The sequence below is a fragment of the Mandrillus leucophaeus genome, unplaced genomic scaffold (genome assembly GCF_000951045.1).
Source record: "Mandrillus leucophaeus isolate KB7577 unplaced genomic scaffold, Mleu.le_1.0 Scaffold392, whole genome shotgun sequence".
NCBI lineage: Eukaryota > Metazoa > Chordata > Mammalia > Primates > Cercopithecidae > Mandrillus > Mandrillus leucophaeus.
In genome coordinates, this window is record NW_012104165.1 from 209024 (window position 1) to 222711 (window position 13688).

Genomic DNA, 13688 nt, shown 5'->3' on the forward strand with positions numbered 1-13688 from the left:
CTAGAAAAATGAAGACACAAGATAAAGAGATAGAAGAAAAGATAGCTGGGCCCAGGGAACCACCTACCACCAATGCATGGAGTCCGTTAGTGGCCCCGAATGCCTGGACGGGCTGCTATTTATTGTATTCGAGGCAAGGGGGCAGGGTAAGGAGTGTGAGTCATCTCAAATGATTGATAAAGTCAAGCAAGTCATGTGTTCATGTGACAGGGGGCCTTTCCCTTTGTGGTAGCCAAAGCAGAAAGGGAGGACAGCATATGCCAGCATTTCTTCTTTGCACTTATCAGAGAGATGAAAGACTTTAATACTTTCACTAATTCTGCTACTGCTGTCTTCTAAGAACTTAAAAGGAGGAGCCAGGTGTACAGGCAGAACATAAAAGTGGACAAGGAGTGTGACCTTTGAAGCACAGCACCCCAGGGAGATGTTTAAGCCTCCAGATGACTGCAGGCAGGCCTGGCTAATGTCAGGCCTCCAACAAGAGCTGGTGGAGCAGAGTGTTCTCTAACTCCCCCAGGGAAAGAGAGACTCCATTTCCTGGTCTGCTAAGTAATGGATGCCTTCCCAGGCACTGGCGCTACCACTAGACCAAGGAATCCCCAAGTGGCCCTTATCCACGTGTGATAGAGGGCTCACACTCTTGTCTTCCAGTCACTTCTCACAATGTCCCTTCAGCTCCTAACTCTGTATGACCTGGTTTTTCTTTGGTAATAATAATAATACAAAGATTAATACTAAAAACTAATGATTGATAATATCTGTATATAATCATCTCTGTATTCTATTTCTAATATAACTTTGTCTTGTCTTATCCTAACTATTTTCTTTATTATATTGGAACACGTTGTGCCTTCAATCTCTTTTCTCAGCACCTGGGTGGCTTTCTGCCCACATTAGATATAGGCAAATTAAAAGAACAGGTTTTTAAAGCATCTCAGGCTCATTTAACTCTCCTGCCTGGGACTGACATTCTCACTGAAGCTACTGATGGACTTTCAAACATAAACCCTCTTAAATGGATTAAGAACATTAGAGGATCAACTATTGCAAATTTTGCTTTAATGTGTATCTGTTTATACTGTTTACTTATAGTCTACAAATACAGAAGATGCCTCTGGAGAGAGACCAGACACTATGAACAAGCCTTAACAACAATGGTGGCGGTTTAAAAAAAAAAGTGGGGCATGTTGGGAAAAGGGCTTGTGGGGTGCCTGCATAAACTGGCAATAAAAATATGGGACAATAAGTTGTGGAAAGCCACAAGAGACCTCTGAAGAGGAAAGCCTTCCTATCACCATTATGTTCCCATGCTCTGAGCGCAACATGCTCTCTTACCTATAAACACTGTGTTGAAGGAGAAAAACACTTCTTTGAAGCATTGGAATGTAGGCAGACGTGCAGGCTCCTAATTAAGCCTGCTCCCACTAGCTACTCTCCGATAAGTTAAAGATATGCTGTTTGAACACAAAGGAGATTCATTTAAATCACTATTGGTATAGATTATGCCTATAACACACTGACTCCCTTTCACCATTTCACCCTAAACATCTGCTTCTTAGATCTAAGTGATTGTATTCAATAAATAGTGTGGAGACGAGAGCTTGGTACCTTTTGCAGCCTCCATTTTGCAATTGGCCCCCTGGCCCCCACTCTTTATACACTCTTTTTTTTTTTTTTTTTTTTTGAGACGGAGTCTCGCTCTGTCACCTGGGCTGGAGTGCAGTGGCCGGATCTCAGCTCACTGCAAGCTCCGCCTCCCGGGTTCACGCCATTCTCCTGCCTCAGCCTCCCGAGTAGCTGGGACTACAGGCGCTCACCACTTCGCCCGGCTAGTTTTTTGTATTTTTAGTAGAGACGGGGTTTCACCATGTTAGCCAGGATGGTCTCGATCTCCTGACCTCGTGATCCGCCCGTCTCGGCCTCCCAAAGTGCTGGGATTACAGGCTTGAGCCACCGCGCCCGGCCTATACACTCTTAACCTGTCTCTTCTCATTCCTTCCTCGCCACCAGACTTCAAGTACCCTATGGGTGGTGATGAGGCTGGTCCCCATCAAAGATCTCTCTCCACTTAGAAAGCTTTGGAGGGGTTTCTCTCAGCTCTCCAGTCCTGGCACTTGGCAGCAGAAATACAAAGTGCCCTAGATTGATTTCTGTTAGTTTTATGGTCATGCTCCTCAACTTCAAAAGACTTTGCACTTGGGGATGCCTCAGTGCATATTCCTCTCCACTTTCCAGCCTGCCCCTTCACCTTCTTTTGGGATACTCTCCTCTAGCAGAGACAACTGGCAATGGTTTTTTGGCTACTTGGAATTCTGTGCTTGGGTCAAGTAGGCCCACAGGCAAATCTTAAACATCTTTTTGAGTTTTGATGGCTTTTTCCTCATTTAGTATTCAAGGGTTTCTCTTCCTCTGCTTGTCTGCCCATCTGCCAGGAACAAGGGCAGCTAGAAACCTCTTTTCTCATATGAAGACCTCTTTCTAGGTGGAATTTGATTAGATTTCCTTGTACCAATTCCCTGGTGGGTTCAGAAAATCTACTATTTTGTAACTTATGCTCTTGCTTTAGTTATTAAATTGAGAGAAACAGACTCTTGCAATTTTCTACAACTTAACTAGGAATGAAATTCAGTGGGGTGTATTTTTAAATATATTTCCAGATTTCTGTGCCAAAATGCCTTTTGTCATGTATTGAAACTATTTCCTTTAAGATATATAGCAACTGCCTCGCCACTCTCACTTAAAAAACTAACGGTTTGAGGGTCCACTTCATGCCAGATGCTTTGCATGTTGTTTTAGGTAAACTTTAAATCACACTTCATTGATCCAAGAGATATTAAAATAGCCGTTATTGTTCTTATATTTAAGTTATGCAAAGTCACAAATAATGTCAACATGATGACACAAAAACATCAAGAAGTAAAATGGCCAACTGCCTACAGCTGCGTTCCTAAGCTTTACTTAGACTTCTAGATGAACCTGCTAGGCACATGCAGAGTGACAGGATGTAACATAAGTGTTTGGATACATTTCAGAAAGTTACCTTTAATAGTATCCATTGACTACACTGATGTTTACTGAGAACCTGACATAATCCAGTCTAGTCTTTTTTTTTCTTTTTTTTCTTTTTTTCTTTTTTTCTTTGGAGACGGAGTCTTGCTCTATCGCCCAGGTTGGAGTGCAGTGGCACAATCTTGGCTCACTGCAACCTCCGCCTCCCAGGTTCAAGCAATTCTCCTGCCTTAGCCTCCCAAGTACCCAGGCTACTGTCCAGCTAATGGGAAGGCACGCATTACTTAGCAGACTGGGAAAGGGAGTCTCTCTTTCCCCGGGGGAGTTAGAGAACACTCTGCTCCACCAGCTCTTGTTGGAAGCCTGACATTAGCCAGGCCTGCCTGTAGTCATCTGGAGGCTTAAACATCTCCCTGGGGTGCTGTGCTTCAAAGGTCACACTCCTTGTCCACTCCCACCATGCCCAGCTAATTTTTTGTATTTTTGTAGAGACAGAGTTTCACCGTGTTGTCCAGGCTGTTCTCGAACTCCTGAACTCAGGCAATCTGCCTGCCTCAGCCTCCCAAAGTGCTAGGATTACAGGCATGAGCCACCACACCTGGCCGATCCAGTTTGTGGCGGAGGCCTCTATAACAAAATACAGATTAAACAAGAGGAGAGCACACAAGTGTATTTAACATAAGTTTTGTGTGATATGAGAGACTAGAAATGAAGACCCAAAGAAACAGGGAAGCATTTGTAGTTTTATGATAGGTTGACAAAAAGAAGATAGTTATGCAGAAGTGTAATTGTACAAAGAGGGTATGATGTAATGATAATAAACTGGGGGAACTTAGCAAGGCTTACTTGTTCAGGTTCTTCTGTGTGTCCCTGTGTCTTCAGAGAAAAACATGTTCCTTTCCTTCAGTTATAGAAAGGACACCTTTGGAATGAAGATTTCATGACCTGCTTTAGGGGAGAAGGGCTAGGGAAAGGTGAGAGTGAACTACTTGCTTCTGTGGTTTTGTCAAATGTCAAGATGTCATATCTTGGGGTAGCACGTTCTGAATCCCATCATCTGAATTATCTTATTTAGTTATTTACTTGGTGGTTGCAAGAAAGCTTCCAAAAACAGGAACTCTGTTTTATTCATAACTATAGATCCAGAGCTTTTCGCCACAAATTCCTATGTAGTGTTTGCATTTCTGACCATTTGCTTGAATGACCTCTACTATTGTTTATTCCAAAACCACTCCTTTGGCTTCTGTGACATCAGTTGTCCTGACTTACTTTCTATTCCTCTGATACTTGTCATAGTCTTCTTCATAGGACCCTCTTCTCAAAAAACTGCAGGTTCAAAACTCTTCTTTTTTTCTTTTTGAGACAGCATCTTGCTCTGTCACCTAGGCTAAAGAGTGTAGTGGCTCGATCTCGGCTCATTGCAACCTCTGTCCCTCAGGTTCAAGCGATTCGCCTGCCTCAGCGTTCCTGTGTAGGTAGGATTACAGGCACGCGCTACGACGCTTGACTGATTTTTTGTATTTTTAGTAGAGACAGGGTTTCACCATGTTGGTCAGGCTGGTCTCGAACTCCTGGCCTAAGGTGATCCACCCATCTGGGCCTCCCAACGTGCTGGGATTACAGGCGTGAGCCAAGGTGCCTGGCTGAAACTCCTTTTAAACCACTTAGATTGGAATGCTGCTGTTGAAATTGCATTGGGTGATATTTACTATCTCTTGAAGAGCTACTTTCAAAAAATAATAACAGTTGTATTAATCAGGATTCTCCAGAGAAACAGAACCAATAGGAGGTGTGTATGTACAGAAAGATATTTATTTTAAGGCATAGGTTCACACAGTTGTGGAGGTTGACAAAGATTATTTGTTTGGTCAAACTTTAGTCAGGCTCCTGAACTGTCTTCTGGGCCCGTGCTATTCCTCGTAAAACCAGTTTTAGCAAGAATCCTGATAAATCAGTTTAGGAAGAATCCCCTACCCTTGATATCTGCTCCCACTCGATATCTGATCAGGTTCCTCATCCTCCACCATCCCCCAGGTAAGGTCTGATGGCCCTGGCCTGTCTTCAGCAAGAATCCTGCTAGGTCTGTTTAGCCAGAATCCCCTTATCCCTGATGCTTCCTCTTAGTAATTTTCCATCCACTGACCACCCACCACCCTGATCCTTGGCTATAAATTCCCACTTGTCCATGTAGTATTCAGAGTTGAGCCCAATCTCTTCTCTACTGCAAGACTCCTTTGTGGACCCTATTACCTACCATGATGGTCCTGAATAAAGTCTCTCTTACCATGATTTAGTAAGTGTCGTTAAGCGAAGAGCCTCAGATCGCAGCCCGCTGCCACCTGCGTTCTGGGCTAAGAGGAAGCATCAGGAATAAGGGGGATTCCGGCTAAACAGACTTCTTGTTACCTGCCCGAGGTCCTTGTCAGTTCTTAAGGACAGGTGCTTTGCATTATCCTCCAGCACTCTCCCGCCCACTGCAACCTTCCCCTCTCACCATGCAGGCGGTAGTAGATATTGGTTGAAAATATCTAGGGCCGGGAGCGGTGGCTCTGTAATCCCAGCACTTTGGGAGGCCGAGACGGGCGGATCACGAGGTCAGGAGATTGAGACTATCCTGGCTAACACGGTGAAATCCCGTCTCTACTAAAAAATACAAAAAAAAACCCTAGCCGGGCGAGGTGGCGGGCGCCTGTAGTCCCAGCTACTCGGGAGGCTGAGGCAGGAGAATGGCGTGAACCCGGGAGGCGGAGCTTGCAGTGAGCTAAGATCCAGCCACTGCACTCCAGCCTGGGAGACAGAGCGAGACTCCGTCTCAAAAAAAAAAAAAAAGGAAAAAGAAAATATTTATCTAGCAAGAGATAAATTGCCAGATGGCGGGCTAGGGCTAATGTCACTGCCCGGGTAGTCGCCACTTCGCTTAAAGGCGGAGCTGTTGTTAGAAATCCAGGTTCCAAAAGTAAGTAACAACCCCGCTCCTTTCTGTGACACTCTTCCAATGACCCCTTTTAGACCAAGGGGAAGGCCCACAGAAGTGAGAGAAGGGGAAAGTTGTTTTACAGAGGCGAAACCACTCGGCCACAAGGGCTTCTCACGGACACCTCCTGTTTTCAAAGTGTACATACATATTTTTTGGAGTAGAAAATCTTTGATACCAAACGAGCGCAGAATGTTTCCGCCCGGTTTCGAACCGGGGACCTTTCGCGTGTGAGGCGAACGTGATAACCACTACACTACGGAAACAACCTCTACGAGGGTTCTACCCTGCAAAGCCCTGCAGGGCCTGGCCTGTTCCTTATATGTGTGTCTAGAAAATGATCGTCGTGGTGCAGTTCTCTCCTTTTACTGTTTTCGAAAACAAAAGCAATTCATAACCAAGCTTCCCCAGGACTCCAATTCCTGCACAAATTTCAAACATGGAAAGCTAGAACAGAATGCTAGAGAATTTTATTTCAAGACCTCCCTATGCTGTCTATGCACGTTACTTTATCTGCACAACCCACCCGGATAGTCATATCTTGGTGACTTTTGGGAAAACCATGAACGACCTGAGACCAGGAGATGATTGGAGGCCATCAGCACTTTCTGCCACAGCTGCTGTCAGCATTTTGTTTGCAGTCAATTAACTAGAAGTAGTCATGGCTTCTGGGAAATATTGGGAAGTAGATGAAACTTGTAGAGAACACCACCAACTCTGCCACAGAATGCAAATGCAAAGAGATACAGTCTTTGCCCCCAAGGAAATCAGAATCTAGTAATGTCTTCCTTATAAGATTATGATGATATATTTTTTCTATTGTCTTATTGCCCAAAGATATACCCATTGCAGACAAGAATCAAAACAAGATTATAGTTCATCTAACTTTTGAATCTCATGCTCTTTCTAGCAAAATTGTATTGGACACATTATATTAAGGCAAAATATTTTAAGTCATCTTGGACTTCTAGCCTCAGAACTGTGAGAAAATAATTTTTGTTCAATCCAGCCAGTCTGTGGTATCTTATGGCAGCTCAAGTTTACAAATACAGGTGTGTTTACTATAACGAATAAAAGCAGTAATCAGAATAGTCTGACTCAGAGATCTTTGACATTGATGAGGATACTATATAATGTCCCTAGAATTAAAATAAATGTGCAACTTCTTAATATCTTACTTGATCTATATAAGCAGAAAAGTCTAGTAGATAGAAGTCTGACCTGAATCAGCAAAACAGAGAATCATGGCCTCCCAACCAATTCCCAGATATGAGCCAGCTTTGAGGAGAAGGCTAGCTTCCCTTGAGAAAGTATACTCGTAGCTTAGTACAAATTTATACTGTTATTCTTCCTCCCTTCTCTAAAGGGGCCTGTGTCCATTTACCAGAGTGACTGTGCATTGGGAAAGGGGAAATAGGCAGACATATCAGGAATTACTAAACAAAGATCCTGAACTGACATTAATTCCTGGAGATACTAAGCATCACTATTGTCCACCTGGCAAATTAGGGACTCAGAGAGGTCAGACAATCAATGAAATTTTGCCTCTGGCCCATTTCACCATAGGAACAGCAGATCCCTGAACCTACTCTGTAGTTATTTTCCCAATTCCAGACAGAATATTTATATTGTTTCCATGAGTGATAGATTGCAGGCTATTATGATATAAATGGCCAAGTGGAAGCCACTGGAAATTCCTCTACCTATGACAATTATAAACCAAAAGCAATATTGTACTCCTGGAGGGACTGCAGAAAGGATGGCACCATCAAGGACTTGAAATATGCAGGAGTGGTGACTTTTACCATATCTCTATTCCACTCATTATTCAACTGCAGAAGACAAAAGGATTATGGAGAATGACAGTGAGTTATTGAAAATTTGGCCAGGTAAATATTCCAATTGCATCTGCTATTCCAGATGTGGTTTTGTAGCAGGATGAGCCGCAGACAAAACTCCTCAGACACTGGATTAAAGAAGGAAGAGGTTTTTTATTCGGCCGGGAGCGTCGGCAGATTCACGTCTTAAGAGCCGAGCTCCCCGAGAAAGAAATACTCGGCCTTTTTAAAGGCTTACAACTTTAAGGGGTCCACGTGAAAGGGTCATGATAAATCAAGCAAGCATGGGAAACATGACTGAGGGCTACATGCATCAGCTAACAGAACAAAAAGTTTTACAATGCTTTTTTCATACAGTGTCTGGAATTTACAGATAACACAAGTAGTTTAGGCCAGGGGTTGATGTTATTATTATTACTTCGTTTAACTCCTAGGGCCGGGTGGTAGTGCCAAGGTTGTCTGGCTATTTATCTTACTTTGTTTCTTTCTCTCTTTTCTCCTGTCTTTGAACTAGGCAAGGTCGGGGGAGGAGGGCAGCAGGAGTAGTAGTGGTCTCCTCCCTTAGTTTCATTAGTAGAAATATTAACACATCTCCTGGTACCTGCTATGCTGTTATTGATATGGTTAGATCTTTTTTCTTTATACTTAAACATTAAGACGATTAGAAGCAGTGGTCTTTTAGCTGGCAAGGCCAGCAGTACACCTTATCTGCCCTACTGTTGCAGGACTTTTCCTTAGTTCAGCTGAAGGTGGGGTTCTTTCTTCCATGGCCATGAAAATTAGTGAGTAAGACAGGGTTTTATTGGGTGAAAAGGGAAAAGCGGGGAAACAGGGACTCTCGCAAGGCCAGAGTCCCTCCACTAGAGCGTTTCCACTTCCCGCCCAGCAGCTGGAATCCCAGGTTCCACATAGGAAGAGGAGGGGTCAGGCTCCTCCCAGCTGCAAACATCATGAACTTTCTGAGGCTCCACCTCAGTGGGCAGGCTGGTTGGAATCCAGGAACCCCCTCCCACCTGACTGTCTCACTATCTTGGGGGTATATGGAGTGTCTAACCCCATGTCACCAACTAGTCCACAGGGACCTTTATCACCTTACCGTTCTATAGAACACCATACTGGTCTCTTACATTAATTTTATTTTTAGTGACAAGAAGGTAGCAACTACTCTATAACATTGGTAAGACATTTGTATGCCAGACGGTGGGAAATAAACCTCACAAAAAATCAGAGCCTTACTACCTCAGTGAAATTTCTAGGGGTCCAGTTGTCTGAAGCATTATGAGTTGCTGCATCTGATACCTTTCCTTATTAAGAAAGTGGTGGCCGGGCGCGGTGCGGGCGCGGTGGCTCATGCCTGCAATCCCAACCCTTTGGGAGGCCAAGGCGGGCGGATCACAAGGTCAGGAGATAGAGACCATCCTGGCTAACACAGTGAAACTCTGTCTCTACTAAAAAAAAAATACAAAAAAATTAGCTGGGCATGGTGGCGGGCGCCTGTAGTCCCAGCTACTCGGGAGGCTGAGGCAGGAGAATGGCATGAACCCGGGAGGCGAAGCTTGTAGTGAGCCTGGGCGACAGAGCGAGACTCCGTCTCAAAAAAAAAAATTAAAATTAAAATTAAAATTAAAAAATAAAAAAAAAGAAAGTGGTACAATACTGAGTAGAACTCTTTGGATTTGGGAGGCAACATTTGGACACGCTACACCAAACGATTTATCAAGTAACCTGAAAATATCCCAGTTTTGAGTTATCCCAGTTTTGAGTGGGGGCCCTAGAACGTTCTGCTACAGGACCACGTTGCAGCTCATGCGACTCTGCCACTGGGACCATAAGAACCAGAAGAGTTGATCTTGCTTAGTGTCGAAGAAGAGGGGTGTTATCTGGAGGCTTTGGCAAATTTCTACAGGTGAATCACAGCACAGAACTTCAGAATTTCAGAGCAAAGTTATGCCATCCTCTGTGGGTAACTACTCTTCTTTTGACAAATAGCTTTTAGTTTGCTACCAAGTTCTTAGTACAGTTTGAATGTTTGGCCACATGCCACCACATTACCATATGGCCTCAGATCAGATGCAGATCTTGAACTGGATAGTGTGTGTTACCAAGACATAAATTTAGACATGCACAGCAGCATTTCATTATCAAATGGAAATGGGATGTATTAGATAAAGCTTGAGCAGGTCCTAAAGGCACAAACAGGTTGCATGAGGAAGTGGCACAGATGGTCATGGCATCTACCCTTGCTACATTGCCTTTTCTTTGTGTGTGTGTGTGTGTGTGTGTGCGCGCGCGCGCGCGCACGCGCATCTACATCTATGGCCTCATAAGAGTTCTAAATGACCAGTTGACTGAAGAAGAAAAAACTCAAGAATGGCATATAGATGTTCTGTACAATATGCAGACATCACTTGAAAGTAAACAGTTGCAGCCCCACAGCCCCACAGCCCCACATACAAATAAACAAGACAGGCTAGCAGTGAAAATTACAGCGCTCAGGGCCCTATGCATTTGTGTTTTTGATGCATAAGTAGGCCCTTAGAGGGCTGTGATGGCCAAGTGGTTAAGGTGTTGGACTCGAAATCCAATGGGGTTTCCCCACGCAGATTCATAATCCTGCTCACAGCGCTTCTGTTTTTTTTTTTTTTTTTTCTTCCTGAATCACAAATCGCTGTGACTCTCAGTCTTTCTGGTGTCGCCATGGGCCACCGTCTCGCCGGTTGTTACCGATATTGTAAAAACAAGCCTTCCCCAAAGTCTTGCTTTTGCTGAGGTGCCCCTGAGGCCAAGATTCGCATCTTTGATCTGGGGCGGAAGCAAGCAAAAGTGGGATGAGTTTCCGCTCTGTGGCCACATGGTGTCAGATGAATATGAGCAGCTCTCCTCTGAAGCCCTAGTGGCTGCCCAAATTTGTGTCAGTAAGTACATAGCAAAAAGTTGTGGCAAAAATGACTTTCATATCCGAGGGCGGCTGCACGCCTTCCACGTCATCTGCATCAACAAGATGTTGTCCTGTGCTGGGACTGACAGGCTCCAAACAGGTATGGGAGGTGCCTTTGGAAAGGCCGCAGGGCACTGTGGCCAGGATTTGCATTGGCCAAGTTATCATGTCCATCCTCACCAAGCTGCAGAACAAGGAGCATGTGATTGAGGCCCTAAGCAGGGCCAAGTTCAAGTTCCCTGGCCACCAGAAGGTCCACATTTCAAAGAAGGGGGGGTTTCACCAAGTTCAATGCGAATGAATTTGAAGACATGGTGACTGAGAAGCGGCTCATCCCAGATGGTTGTGGGGTCAATTACATCCGGATCTTGGCCCTCTGGACAAGGGTGCGCCTTGCACTCATGAGGGCTTCCACTGTGCTGCCTCCTCTTCATACTCACCATAAATCCTACTTCCTGTCCAAAAAAACAAAACAAAACAAAAAAAAAAAAACAGTGAGTAGAAATGAGGAAATTGAGACAAAAGGAGGATACACAACTTGGCCAAGGCTACAAGGAGGGAGTCGGCATAAAGGCGCCGTGCACTGTGGCTGCAGTGGGGCCCAAAACTGCCGAGCTTCTCACTTTCAGAGGAGAGGACCACCCACCCCCGTTTATAAATACTTTTGCATTTTCACGTGCCTATTTCGCCTACATTGAGTCCTTAAATAATATTTAGCCATTTAATGATGACTTATAATTTAACTTCATAATTATATTAACTCCAAGTTTCTAGGTTGTTAATGAATTTTGTTCTTAAAATGTTTACCTCTTTTTTTTTTTCTTTTGAGACGGGCAGGGCGGGGGGGCAGCACCGTGTCTCGCTGTGTTGCCCAGGCTGTTCTCCAAATCCTGGGCTTAAGCGATCCTCCTGCCTAGGCCTCCCAAAATGCTGGGATTACAGGCGTGAGCCACTGTGCCCAGTCAAAATGTTTACCTTTATTGAATTGCTATATCAATTTTACCTAATTTGGGGAAGGGGGATGTTTCTTTTCTTTCTTTTTTCTTTTCTTTCTTTTTCTTTCCGCCTCCCGGGTTCAAGCGATTCTCCTGGGTCAGCCTCCCGAGCTGGATTACAGGCATGTGCCACCACGCCCGGCTAATTTTTTTGTGTGTGATTTTAGTAGAGACGTGGCTTCACCATGTTGGCGAGGCTGGTGTCGAACTCCTGACCTCAGGTGATCCGCCCGCCTCGGCCTCCCAGAGTGCTGGGATTACACGCGTGAGTCACCTCGCCCAGCCTGGGAGATGTTTCTTAAAATTTTTTCTGTTGCATAAAGTCTGAAATTATTTCCTCCGTAATGGTTTTGTGGTTATGGTTCTTTTGTTATGATTCTTTGGAGAATGAGATGGAAAACATATGATGTATACCCCAAGAATGTATTTTATTCCATTTTCTTTTTCATTATCTCAAAATTTAAAAGTATTTGGGTCTCTGACTACTGTTCCACACGAAGCATCAGTATCCAACACAAGTATGTTTTTAAAAAATGAAATTATTTAATGAATGAACAGATGAACCGACTGCATAAATTAATGAAACTTTCACAAGTGCAATAGACACAATGGGGCGCTGGCTCACGCTTATTATCCCAGCACTTTGGGAGGCCGAGGCAGGCGGATCACCTGAGGCCAGAAGTTCGAAACCAGCCTGGCCAACATGGTGAAACCCCGTTTCTGCTAAAAATACAAAAATTAGCCGGGAATGGTGGCCCGCGCCTGTAATCCCAGCTACTCGGGAGGCTGAGGTGGAAGAATCACTTGAACCCGGGAGGTGGAGGTTGCAGTGAGCTGAGATGGCACCACTGCACTCCAGCCTGGGAGACAGTGCCAGAGTGTGTCTCAAGAAAAAAAAAAAAAAACAATTTCCGAAGAGACTTAAGGTCTCTCAAATTTCAGTTTGATGCTTAACGTTAAACCAGACTTAAAGTTTAGGATTGTGCTGTGCAGCAGTACGGTGCAAGGTGAAGAGCCAAATCAGATCAATTTTCTTCCAAAGGACTTTAAGAACCTGTTTCTGTCTTTTTTTGAGACGGAGTCTTGCTCTGTCGCCCAGGCTGGAGTGCAGTGGCGTGATCTCGGCTCACTGCAAACTCAGTCTCCCGGGTTCACGCCATTCTCCTGCCTCAGTCTCCCAAGTATCTGGGACTACAGGCGCCCGCCACCACGCTGGGCTAATTTTTTGTATTTTTTAGTAGAGACGGGGTTTTACCGTGTTAGCCAGGATGGTCTCGATATCCTAACCTCGTGATACACTTGCCTCGACCTCCCCAAGTGCTGGGATTACAGGCGTGAGCCACCACGCCCGGCCCTGTTTCTGTCTGTAATTAGAAAACGGCGACCCGGGAGACGGAAGTTGTGGTGAGCCGAGATCACCCCATTGCACTCCAGCCTGGTCATCAAGAGCGAAACTCCATTTCAAAAAAAAAAAAAAGAAAAAAAGGAAAATACACAGGAATATATTTTTCTTTAAAACAAAAACAAAAACAAAAACAAAAACAAAGGCCGGGCGCGGTGGCTCACGCCTGTAATCCCAGCACTTGGGAAGCCGAGGCGGGCAGATCACCTGAGGCCAGGAATTCGAGACCAGCTTGGCCAAAATGGTGAAACCCCGTCTCTACTTAAAATACAAAAATTATCCGAGCGTGGTGGAAGGCGCCCGTAATCCCAGCTACTCGGGAGGCTGAGGCAAGAGAATTGCTTGAACCCGGGAGGCGGAAGTTGCAGTGAGCCGAAATTGCGCCATTGCACTACACAGCCTGGGAGACAGACCTAAACTTCGTCTGGCAGAGAAAAGCAGTTTCCGAGCCAGCCAGGAGTCGAACCTAGAATCTTCTGATCCGTAGTCAGACGCGTTATCCATTGCGCCACTGGCCCGTCGACAGAAGCCG

General features: G+C 44.8%; 2 non-coding genes and 1 pseudogene across 2 annotated transcripts; 1 reads left to right on the forward strand and 2 right to left on the reverse strand.

Annotated features, from left to right (window-relative positions):
- Positions 1-6176: 6176 nt before the first annotated feature.
- On the reverse strand, positions 6177-6249 carry TRNAV-CAC. Its single transcript has one exon. It is a non-coding gene; the product is annotated as a tRNA-Val (tRNA).
- Positions 6250-10518: 4269 nt separating this feature from the next.
- The window catches only part of LOC105547623, a 41385-nt pseudogene continuing 38215 nt past the window's right edge, over positions 10519-13688 (forward strand).
- Positions 13602-13674, reverse strand: TRNAR-ACG. The gene has a single exon. It is a non-coding gene; the product is annotated as a tRNA-Arg (tRNA).